Below are 12433 nucleotides of genomic sequence, written 5' to 3'. Positions count from 1 at the left end.
CACACATAAACAAATAAATGCCCCACTTTAACTCTTCTTTGAAGTGATTTCAGTAGCAGATGCAGATGGGATCCAACCATCCAGCCCTTCACTCCCTCACCCTCTTCTTGTTCCTCTCTGGCTCTGGGAGGTAGCACTTAATAAAAGTGTAGTATTTTAAGTCAGTGTGTCATCTAAAGACGTGTCCAGTTCACAGACTGGACCTCTCTTTTCCCTAGATCCTGCAAAGTGTTATCTTCGCCCTGCAAATGGAGACACATTTCTGAATTCCAGCAGAGAGAACATTGTTAAGGTAATTCAGACAATTTTCTCTGATGACACATCTCCTGCTCCAGGTGCATCTCTGCACCCTGAAAAGGTTAAAGCCTTTTGGCACTTGGATCTGCTGCTGCCTTTGCACACCAAGAGGCCCCTGCCACAGCAGGGAGGCAGATGCACCACCATTATTTTGGTCACCATAGGCCACATTCTGGCATTTCTTTAGTGAGTTCAGTCAACCTTTTCCTTCCTGCCTTCTTTGAGAAAAAAGAAGACAAGGCTTTCCAAATATTGGCTGGTGTGAAGCCATGCGATTGCACCGAGTGCAATGAAGCTTTGCTGGCTCTTTTGAGTTTAACATCTGCCCACGCTCTTTTTGCAGCTACTGACCAAAACCTGTCAAAGGCTCCAGCCAGTTATTTGGAATCTCTTGCCTTGTCCAAAGTCCTAACCTCACCACCCTCTCCTCCATCTTTTTTCCTCCTAAAAAACCAATGTGAATAAACCTTTGTCACGCTCTGTGAGAACTCATCAGACTGAGGGAATATCTGCTTCAAAGACAATTTGATTGTACTGGAGTTGGGTTATTTGATTGGACTCTTGTTTCAAACTACAAGTCCCCATAGAAAGACAAAAGACTGTAATGAACAGTGAGATGTCTTCTTCCAAAGCTGATCAGTCATGGAGATAAAAATGTGGAACCAAATTGAATACAAAACTTCTCAACTTCTAACTCTTAGCTTAGCTATATGCACTCATTAGTCAGAAGCAGGATTTCTGAAAGCCTGGACTCACTATACATATTCCAATTAAAGACAGCACTTGCTCCTTTGGCTTGACATATTCACACATCCCTTCTCGTGGGCTGCCAGCGAGGTCCATCAGCCTCCCTTGCTGCCACCAAAGAGACATCACCTTCCCTCCTGGGCCATGTCAGCACTGCTCATGAATAACTTAATCCACTCCAGAATCAGACCTCAGCTCCAACACTTCCTCTGGCCACAGATGCTGGGACAGGCAGTGAGGTGGGACAGGAGGGGCTTGAGATTTTTCCCATGGGTGAAAGCAAGGGCTGACTTGACTTCATGTTCAATGGCCCAAGCAAATCAAGGGCCTTTCTTACTCTCTTTTGGGATTAAGACCTGTGACAGTCTGAGACTCCTACTCTTTGGATTGACCCAGCTTGGTCTGGAGGAATAAGCAGCCAGTAAACCTAGCATTTGTCACCTTATAGGGATCTGGGATACTCCTAGAGCTGTCTATTTTTCTTGTAACTGCAACATCTCCCATTTCTTCTCATCAGTCTACTTCCAGCCTCTATTTTTTTGGAATGGCTTCTTTGTCTTATTTTTTCTTTTCTGCCACGCTGTGCTGTGCCTGCTCTCTAATCAGCATTAGCTAGTCTTCCATTATCAGCTGGCAATGTTCCATCATGCTCCTCCATCTCAAAAATTGCCCTTGCACCAAAAAAACACCATGAACACCTGGGAACAGACAAAGCCACTCCTCTCACCTCTGCCTCTGAAGTGGGATATGCAGAAACCAGTGGCAAGTGACCACCCTGATACTCCATCCTGGCTTGTGACAGTTCCCACCCATAGCCATCCTGAAGCAGAGTGGTTACACCACTGAGCAGGTGTGCAGGAGATGAATATTTTTGAAAAGCAGAAAAAGCAGTTATGGGTCACTTACTCTGGCTTCCCCCACAAGTCCGGGAACATCCACTCATTATCCCTGACAGATTCCCAGTAACTGTACTCAAACATGCAGCAGCCACAGCAGCAGCCAGCCCTGGCTCCTGGCACACAAACTAATGCCAGGCTGTGTCTGCTGGGGGACTTGGGGAATTCACTGCTGATCCTGCAACCCTACACTCATGGCAGGGCATCCTCAAGTAAAGGGGCAATTTTCACCCATCCCTGTAGTACATGGGCATGTTCAGACACACCTCTGGCACTGAGCTCTGCCAGGGACAAATCTGCTCACCATCAGCTCTGGCCAGGTCTCCCCCTTCCTTCCACAAGTCCTCCCCTAGCCTGCCAGCCTCTGCCAGCCTCCAGCAAAAGCACTCCAGCCCAAGCCTGTCCTCCCATCCTGCTCACAGAGGAGGATGGGATATGCTGCATATGCTCACATGCTCTCTCTCCTTCCTTTCTGTCCTTCTTCAAGGCACTCAGGCTTGCTTTCTGCCTCACACACCCTTTCATGCTCCACTTCCCTCCTTCTGCCACCAGATCCCTTTGCCCTCCGGTGGATCCAGATTGCGTCCCCAGCACAATGCAGGCAGCCAGTCCCCCTCCCTCTGACAGACGTACTCCCACTTGCTGAACCCATCTACAAGGCTTTAATATTCATAAAAGTCAACCTTAGTCTAAAGAAAATGTGGTTGATGACGAAAGTATTTACATTGCAAATCACTTTTAATAGCCCTCTGGTAGTCAGCCTGGTGATAAATGCTAATCCATCTATCAGCTCAAAACCAAAATAAACCCAACTCAGAAGAGGAGAGTCAGAGAAAGAAAAAGCAGCTGGTGACAGTGAGAAAGGCTCAGGCCTCTGGACCACCACTGCCACAGAAGGGTGTGAAAGCTTCACTCAGCTGCTGGTGAAAGGAATGAAGTGTCCCAAAGGGAGCAGAGGCAGCTGCTCTACCTGCTCTTGGCCAAGCAAGGAGACATCCTTCACTCACTGGACTTGGCATTGCCTGGCAGGACAGAGCTGTCTGTTAATGCCAGTGCAGCAAACAGGCTCTCTGCCCATGCCCAGGGCTGCAAGCAGCAGGCTGATGCCACCCATGGGTGGCTTTTGCCCTGTGTGCTGCTGGGTGAAACAGCCATGAGGGACTTGGATCATTCCCCTGGGCCATTGCCATCCCTGTGGGATATTGAAGAAGGGATGGCTCCTTGTGGTTACTTGCCTCTATCCTAATAATTTGCCTAAGGGTACATTTGTAAAGGGCCTTAGAAGTGTTTGAAAGGTCTGAAATAAATACTGCTTTCAGGCCACATTTGTCTGGAGCCTCCCACACCTCTTCTCCCCACTGAAGAGGTACAGGATCATCTGTACACAAGTCCTCCTCTTCCCCATCAATGCAATGCCCAGAGGAACAGTCCTTTCCTCTCATTCCATCTCTCCCCAGGGTACATGAGGAACAAATGGCCCCAGACACGAGTTCTGCAGGAGGACGTCAGTCAGTCCTGGGAGCAAGGTGAGCCAGATCCCAGACCATGCTGGGACACAGCCACACTGCAGGAAGCAGGGTAGGAGGACTTGCAGGGTCAAGGAGAAGCAGGTTTGCTGCAGCCTTCCTGAGAGAGTAGGGGACTGAAGGCACCCAGCCATGCACTGCTTCCTCAGCCAGACCCCCAGGGGTCATCCAGAGCCACATTTTCTCATGCCTCATGGCATGCCTTAACTGGAGACAGAGGGAAAATATACCAATGCTGAAGCTGCATTAAGCACATCACTTAGTGCTCAGCTGTTTCCCAGCCTCCCAGGCTGCTTGCAGAGACAAGGTAATGAAAGATTCTTTCATTATTTGGAAAATGTCATTTTTAGCAGCAGTGAAGGATGCCAGAGCCACAGCCCCAGGGAGTGAGTAACTATGTTTAGCCATGGAGCAGATGTGGCCCCAGTGGCTGGGGTGATGGCAGCACCAGAGGCCCCCATTCACCCTGGGGTCCATGGCAGGGCACACAGGAAAGCAAGGAAAAGACACTCTGGCCCATGCAGGGAAGCCAGGTGAGCATGAAAGAGTAGTGACTAACACAGAAAGCCATCCTCCCATCCCTGGCTGGTCCACAGGTATGCACTTCACACCAGTCCACAGGCCCATGAGCATCCTTGAAATGCCAGGGGAGCACCAGGCAGCTGTGCTCCCAGCCTGGCCACGGATATCAGTGCTTAAGTCAAGCGAGGGGATATGGCAGGTGAAGCACACTCCTGTCACCTGATGCCACCCTTGGAAATCTGCCTGTTGGGCACTGCCAGTTGCTTCAGCTCATCAAAAAGCAGGAGGGCAGCTGCAGCCTGCACCTGATGGGGCACCTCTGGAGAGAGTCAAACAGCCTGCACCCAGCCTGCTGCACTGCAATCTCTTCAGTCAATAATCATCTGCTTTTTGTGTTTTAAAAGATTGCTGCTGCTATTTTAAGGTTGCGCTCGGTTTTGTCACATTTGCCGTATAAGCACGACTTCAAATATTCAATGTAATTGTTTTGTTGCAGTCCCCACTCCTGCAATTCTTACTTGCTTTCTAGGTAATGGAAGGGGGAAAGTGCTTCTGAATCACTTATTTTATACCCATTATAAAAAAAAAAAAAAAAAAAAAAAAAAAAAAAAAAGAGGAATGTAAGCTTGTGCTGTTCTCCTGCCATTTCTCACATGCCACAGAAGACAGCACATCTTCCCTGTGACTGCTGTGCCCATGGGCTGGGTCTGGCCTACGGAGCCAGGCAGCTTGTGGGAGTTCTGTGCCTGCCTGCGGTCACCACAAGCTCCCCAGGCCCTCTCCCAGGCATTGTCCCACACAGCTTGCTGCTGAGCCATCAGGGAAAAAGCAACCAGGGGCTCGAGCCCCTCTAACGGATTTGTCTAATTAGTTAAGTTTCCAATTCACTACTTCATTAATTCATGAATTCACTAACCCACCATGCTTACTCACATGGCAGTTCCCTTGCTGGCAATGTGAGCCTCCTCTGGCATGGCATGGAGTCCCCAGCACCCTGTGACCAGTGCCAGAGCCTGCCTGCTGCCACCTGCCCTCCAAAGGCTTTTGGGGTCAGCCGCCCTCCCTACACCTTCCAGTTCAGGTGATCCATGCAAACCATTCCTGCTGGGCTCTGCAGGACCTGCCAGCGCCTGCTGCAGAGCTGCAACAGGAGAGGATGTGCAAAGGAAATGCTGGTCCCTGGACTAAGGGGATGGAGCCTCTAAACCTGGCAAACCTCCATGGAGCCGACACCACTTTTGGCACGTGCAGCCACTCCTGGAGGAGAAACTCATCCCAAATGAGGAGACAAGCCCCAGTCCCACACGGGCACTGAAACATCAGCACAGCCTCCCAGTGGCTTGCCATCCTCCCTGCCAAGGCAAACCCAAGCCTCTCCAGGGGCTTCCTGCAGCCCCCCAGGATCTCCACTGCAGGGGCAGAGAGCCAGCAGCCCTGCAGCACAATCACCCTGCCATCAGATCTGCTTCACCGAGCAGCTCGGCAGAGCCTGCCTTCTAAAACACATGCTGCCTAATAAATGCACTCCCTGTTTTAAATGTATCCTTTAAAAAACAGCATTTCCCTCGGTTTGAGGTAATTGCTGGCACTGCTGGGGGACAAAGAGCTCCATGTGTGCACATCTCACTTCAGGCAGCTCGGCTCTGATCCCCTCATGGACAGAATCTGTGCTCCACACGGGCACGTCTACCTTGCATAGAGGCCCCACTGAAGTTAATACTGCCTACTGTGTCCTTCACAGGGGAAGAAACCAAGAGCAACACAGCAAGTGTGCAAAACCCACAGCAGGTAAAAAGCAGTCATCCATTCCTGTGTCACTAGAGCATTTAATACAGCCAGAATGAAGCACGTCCTTGCTTTCCCAAAAAAGATCTGCATTTCCCTGTGCGGGGCAGGGACCCGGCCCTGGTGCAGAGGAAGGTACAAGGCCGTGGATCTTGTACCATGGGTCACTTGTTTTCGTCCTGTGGGTATTGAGTGTGTTGCTGGGCAGCCCCCCAGCACTGGCACCCCCCACACATGAGGCTGTCCCTCCTCTCCCCCCTTCTCCCAGCCTCTGCCCACTGAAGTTTACCCTGGGCAGAAGAGCCCACCGTGGGTTGGCCATGGGCACTGAACAGCCACGCACTGTAGGGATGAAGGCAGCCTGCTGCCATTGGGGTTCTGCATTTTCCACAGGTCTGTACCCCCACACCCAGCCCCAGCACTCACCAAGGAGACTTCATCACCCCAAGCCAAGCCAAAAACATGGCTAAAGTATTTTGTTATGGCAAGAGGCCATATCTTGAGGCAGAGCCAGGGACAGAGGAGGCTCGAGGCTGCAGGATGCAAGAGCTCTGTTCTCTGATGGCCAGGCTAATAACCCTGTATTAAATTACAAGCCTGGGTTCAGTTGTGGTTGTTTTGTTTTTGTTGGGTTTTTTGTAAGCTGTCTGTTTAGATTTATCAGCGTAATTCCTGATACTGCCTTGTCGGACATCATTACGATAATCTCACTGCTGTGTCTGCCAGGGAATTGGGAGGCGGCTGCAGAGCAGGGGAGTGCTGGGGCCTGGGCACAGCCCCAGGAATACTCACCCCAGGGCTGGGCACCCTGGGGAAGCTGGAGGCACAAACTCCCTCAACAGGATTTAAAAGTCAAAAAGAGCAAGCTCACAGCAAGGGACAAGGGATCCAGTCTCCAGCCAGGCAGGTCTCCATCCCTCCAACAATCTCAGTGAGAGGAAGAGACACCTCAGGGAAAGGGAAGGGGGCACACAGAAAAACCTGGAGGATGTGGGGAACATGGAAATGAGCAGCTTCTGTTTTGATACTAATCTTTTCCCTTAATTCAAGATAATTTTATCATTAATTTAAATAAGGTTTCTCAGAAGAAGACTGCTAGCCCAGCTCTGTCCCTCCATCCTTCCATGCTGCAGCCCTTCTCTGCTCTGTGGGTGTTCCCTTGCACACACACACACAGGTGTATACACACATGCACACAGAGCCTCCCTGTGCTCCCCATGGCCAGGCCTGCTCTGCTGCACCTTGGCACAGCTCCTGCCAGCCCCCAGTGGTGATTTGGCTGGCAAGCCTGGCCAGGCAGGCAGTAAAGAGCTGCTTCCTGGGGACCTGGTGCTGAGACCCTCACTTGAGGCAGGAGGAAGCTCCAGTGCAGCACAGCAACTCCTCAGCAGCTGGAGTAGGGTCTGCAGCTTCCCTTCCCAGCAGCCAGAGTAATCTGGGCTGAGGAGCTGCCTGGGGCAGGGATCTGGGAGATTTGGGAATTTTGGCCATGACATAGAGCAAAGGTGCCTCTAAGAGCTGATTAACCCACAGGAAGCAGCCCCCTCTCCATTGGGCAGGGGCTGGGGGAGCCTCAGGTGGGAGGCAGGTAATCACATCAGCAAAACAGATAAAAATACCAGCCCAGCCTGGAGTTTTATTAATGAAAATGAGCCTGCGATGGGAGATAATTTCCAGCCCCTGGGTGATTGGGCTGGAGGATGGAGCTGCAGATAGGGATGAGTCTAGGCAGCCAGGCAGACTCAGAGCCCAGTCAGATGCAGCCAGGGACCAGAGCCCCTTCCAAGAGGGGATTGGGTACGTGGCCTTGAAACCTGGAATGTGAGGAGAGGAGCTGTCAACACCCCCAGAGAGGAAGTGCTTCCAACTGCCTCACTGGAGATGCAGTGCTACCAGCCACTGTCCCTTGGGGGGAACTGGCTGAGGTCACCACAGCAGCAGGGGGATCTTCAGACCCCATTTCACAGCATCCTATCCCCACACTCTGGCTGTACCTTCTCCAGCTGCTGGTCCATGCAGCTACTTGGTCGAACCACCCTTATCCAACCCCTCCAGTCTCCCCTCATGCACCCCCTGGGCAGTTGCTCACACCAGCACTGCTCTCCCCCAGCCCTTGTGGTGTGCCAGCATCCCCCAGTACTGCTGGCAAGTGGGATGGCAGGCATTCCCATAGCATGAGGAAAACTAGCATCCCCTCTTGCTGCTGTAAAGTGGGGAAAATCTATATTCATTTTCAGAGCTGAGTGAGAGCAACACATTTTGAGGGTGAATTTTCTTCTCAGGAATACTATACTTTGATGAGCTGAATTAATTCATACCCAGCTGAGCGTCTGACCCTAAATAGGCTGTATGACTGAAATTTAAAGAAGCATTTTATTATAGTGACAGAGTTTCAAAAGAGGAAAGTAAGCAGTTGTAGTCTTATTTGTTTGAAAGGTAAAACTATTTCATGAAAATTTACCTTTTTTACCCATTCAAGGCCTGAGATCTGGCCTGGAAACCCTGCAGCATGTCTGTAATAGAAATCAAGACCTCTCCCACCTTAACTGTGGAGCAGGAGCACATCAGCCTTGTGAGGCAGGCTGCAGAGAACCCTTGCAGCACATAGAGCCTGTCCAGAGAGTGCAAGGAAAGCAAAACAGTGTTTAATAAATTTCCCCCAAATAGCTGAAGATGCCAGCAGGAAGGAACAACCCTTTGGGGCCACAAAGGGTTGGTGCAAAATCAGTGGGGTTGCAAATGGGGTGAGGCCAGCTGGAGAGATAAATCCTGTGCTCCTGCCAGGCTCAAAGGGCTTTTCCAGCTGCCTCCCAAAGGACAGGACCTGTTGCATCTCCAACCATCCCTACAGCAGCAGCTGCCAATGCCTCGGGGAGACCCAACCAGCACCAGCCCACAGCCGCCATGCAAAACCCCCCTGGTCCCTCAGCTGGGCCAGCCTTCCCACACAGGGATCACAGTCCCTGCATCCATCACCTCCTCAGTGAATCAGGCAGATGTGCCACTGGCCAAAGTGTTACTGCCAGCCCCAAGTTGGGATGGTTCAAATAGCTGCGCACTGCCATACAAATTGTACTTTGATGAGGTACATGAGGCCATCTGGACAGCCTTAGACAGCCCTGATGAGGACAGAGCAAGGGCTGCTGAGGTGGGAGGAACCTCAGCAGTTTCAGGGCTGTCCACTGCTCCTCAAGCTAACATTTGTGCAGCCATTGAGGAGTTCCATGAAGGGAGGGTCTGCCCAAAGGCAGAGATTCAAATGGCTGAGCAGTGACCCCCACGGTGGTGTGGGCAGGACATGGGCACTCACAGCCTGGGTGTGCTCTTGTCCAGCAGAGCCCACAAACCTGCACCACCCTGGGGTGTCCCTGTGGATGGATCCGAATCCTGGCAAGCATCAAGAACACCCTGCTCCCATTAGTCCCATTGACTTTGTGGGAAGAAGTGCTCCTAGGAAGGAAAGCCCATGTTCATAAGCACAAGATAAATAATGTTCCAGAGGGGGAGGAAAAAAAATGCAGGAGATGGTTGCTAAAGAAAATCACCTAGGCAGGGGTAAGAGCCAAAGGGCAGTGAAGGAAACGGGGGACAGGAGCCTGAAGAAACCAAGGGTGGTGTCCCATCCTGCTGATCTCTGCAGGGAGGAACTGAGGGGAGCAAGTGCAAGCCCAGACAGCACCAAGGCAGGGAGAAGCAGGTGGGACCTGGATGGGAATTCTGCTCACTGGTGGTTTTCTGACTGCTGGAATCCCTGCCCTGAGCTGGCTCTCTTTTGTGGCACCTTGGAGCCCTGGTGTCACAAGTTTAATTTCCAGAGTAGCTTGCAGGGAATGAGCTCAGTGCCTGTGCAGGACAGGCCCAGTGGTGCTGTGGTACCCTGACCTTCACCGGCTGCTGGTGCCGTGCAACCCCGTCTCACTGCTGTGACCTACATTCTGCCTCCCCAAACATACGACTTGCACTTAGCTGCATTAAACCCACAGAGTGCTGGATAGGGCTAATTTCTGATCAGGCTGTCAGAAAGTATTATGTCAAATACCTTACAGGAGCCTAAGCATATTATGCCGACACAGTTACCTTTGTCAACCAAATCTGAGATCTCATCAAAAAAGCAATGCTGGGCTTAGCCATCCTCAGTATCTCTGGAGCAAACCCATCTCCAGGGTTTCTCCTGGGTCACTGCACCCCGAGCACTGCCAACCACTCAGCCTGGGGCTGCAGCTCTGCGGGGAGCAGCCCCAGCCCCCTTTACCAAGAGCCAGTGGAGCTTGCGTGATGCTGAAATAAAGAGTTCATGAAGCAAGATCCTTACTCCCGTCTTGTGGGTGGGAAAGGCTGGGTGCAGGGCAGCATCTTCTGCTGGCTTACTGCTGCTTTTGCATGTGCAGCTCTTGTCCTCCTTGACTGGGACCCATGGCCCAGGTACTCCCTATGCAAGAAATCACTTCGTTATCACTTGCCCTTGCCAGTCACACTAGGTACCAGAGCCCTACAGCTGCTGTTTAATGGCTGTGCTTGTCCCCTCCTCAGCAATGCAGGACCAGCCTCAGTCCCTCCCTAAATAATTGTTTTAATTAGCATTTCCTTTGATGTAGGTGATTAACAGAGGGTTGCTGGCAGGACTTCCATGGGAACTTTTGCAGTGGGCAGACAGGTAAGTACAACCCTCTCTACTGCTGTAGCACTTAAACATTTTAGTATCAGCCTCCCCAGTGGCTGCCAGTCAGTCTTCATTAGCCCCTCTGAGCCTTTTCTAATTCTGCCTGAAGCTGAGGGGGAAGGAGTTTACGGCCCCTGCCCAAGCATGCACCCCTGGGTAGGGTATGGCCCTGTCTGGCAGGACAAGCAAACCCAGAGGTAATGATCTCCACGGAAAGGGCAGAGCCATGACCACAACACTCCAGGGGAGTTTGACAAGGACCCAGGGGAAGGAGAGAAGCTGGGCTTGGGTACCAGCCAGCAAAGGGCTCTCAGCAGTGCCTGGCCAGCAGCCAGCAATCACCACTTACTCATCCTCCCATCCCCAAAGCCTGCAGAAAACAAATAATCTGCAAATTAAAGTTTCCCTGCAGTGGGGTGGCAGTGCCCCACGCTGTGCTGGAGAAGGGACTGGAGTCCATCTGCCATCAGAGCCAGCTCCTGATCCTATCAGGCTATTACTGTATTATTGGACTGGGGATTGAGGGACAGGCTTTAATAGCTGTGATGGTATCAGGGGTCCAGCATTAAACTCCAGGAAAAGGCCATGAAGATGAGTCTAAGAAATAGAAAGAACCAAGCCTAAATAACCACATATCACGTTTTTGCAGTGTCTGCTATTTATCCCAGCCTCTGTGAAGCTGAAGCTAGGAGCTCAGAGGATAAGGGTGGAAGGCCAGGGAGCTTCGGGTGTTTCCTGAGCTTGGAAAGAGCAGTGACTCCAAAGCCCAACTCCACCAGCCAAGCTGAAGCAGGGTGGGATGCAAGGACAGAAAGGCAAACCTCAACAGCTGCCAAAATCCATGTGCCTGCCTGAAGCTCAGTGGATGGCCAGCCACAGCTGAAGTGAAGGCTCAGTGAGGTGGCAGAGATCAGCTGCAGCTCTCCACATACACGGTGGCCCAGTTTCAGCAACAGGTGCTCCTGGAGACTTCTGTGTCTGGCTGCCTTTTCCAGTGGTGGCATTTGCTCCCTGCTGTGCTCACATCTTTGCCTGTCGCCCTGAGTTATTTGAGCTGCTTGCATGGGCTCCCTAGTCCCTCCCCTGTGGCACCACCGAGCTGGAGGAACCTGTGCCTGACCCTGGCACAGAATGTGGATGCTTGGAGACCATGCAGCAGCATATTGATTTTCAGATGAGAGGCAAAGGGGAAGTCTCACAGTGTCCTCTCTGGGACGCTGGCTCCTGGCAGCAAGAGAGCTGATGCTCAGGGCCAGCATCCCAGGGAAGACAGCTTGATCCCTGCCAGCTCCTACCGGTGCCACATGCCATCAACAACTGCTTGGAAGGCAAAACAAAGAGGAGCCTAGGGAGCTGCTGGGAGCAGATGAGAGGCACTTCTGCTCGAGATGCTGTGGGGAAAACAAATCCTCGTGCTCGGCGGAGTGCACGGAGCGGCTGTTTGGGCTTCCTGCCTAATACCACGGCAGGAGGGGGGAGAGGCCTCTGCTCCTGGGGCTGAGGGGAGAGGGACACAGGCATTAATTGGCTGTCAGAGAGTGGCAGCTGGAAAGGCTGCCTTGCCTTGCAGCTCCCTCGTGTGCTGAGAGCCCCCTCCATGCAGAAGTGGCAATGGCATGACATTTATGCACTGCACACTGAGATCCCAATTAGTGGTGGATGGCTCACATGCTGCACATTTTAATTAATTTGCCTTTTCCTGTTGAAGAATAACCTGACAGATTGGGACTGAGCAGAGAGGGCAGCTGCTCCCTAGCCAGCAGTCTGAGCAGCAACTGGAGGAACCAGTTATGGGGCTTGGCTTTGGCACCAGTAATAATGGCAGAGACTCCCTAGGCACCCAGGTGTGACCAGGTCCCTGCCTCTCCTTCCTGCCCAGCACCTCTCCTGGTGGTCACATACAGCTGGGGTCCCAGCACCATCCAGTTACAAGGTCACCCCACAGCAGCCACATGGGGGGTGGGACTTCCAGGGGGGTCAAACTGAAGTACTTGGAGATG

This window comes from Oenanthe melanoleuca, chromosome 5 (assembly GCF_029582105.1).
Source record: "Oenanthe melanoleuca isolate GR-GAL-2019-014 chromosome 5, OMel1.0, whole genome shotgun sequence".
Classification (NCBI taxonomy): Eukaryota; Metazoa; Chordata; class Aves; order Passeriformes; family Muscicapidae; genus Oenanthe; species Oenanthe melanoleuca.
This window is presented reverse-complemented; position numbering follows the sequence as displayed.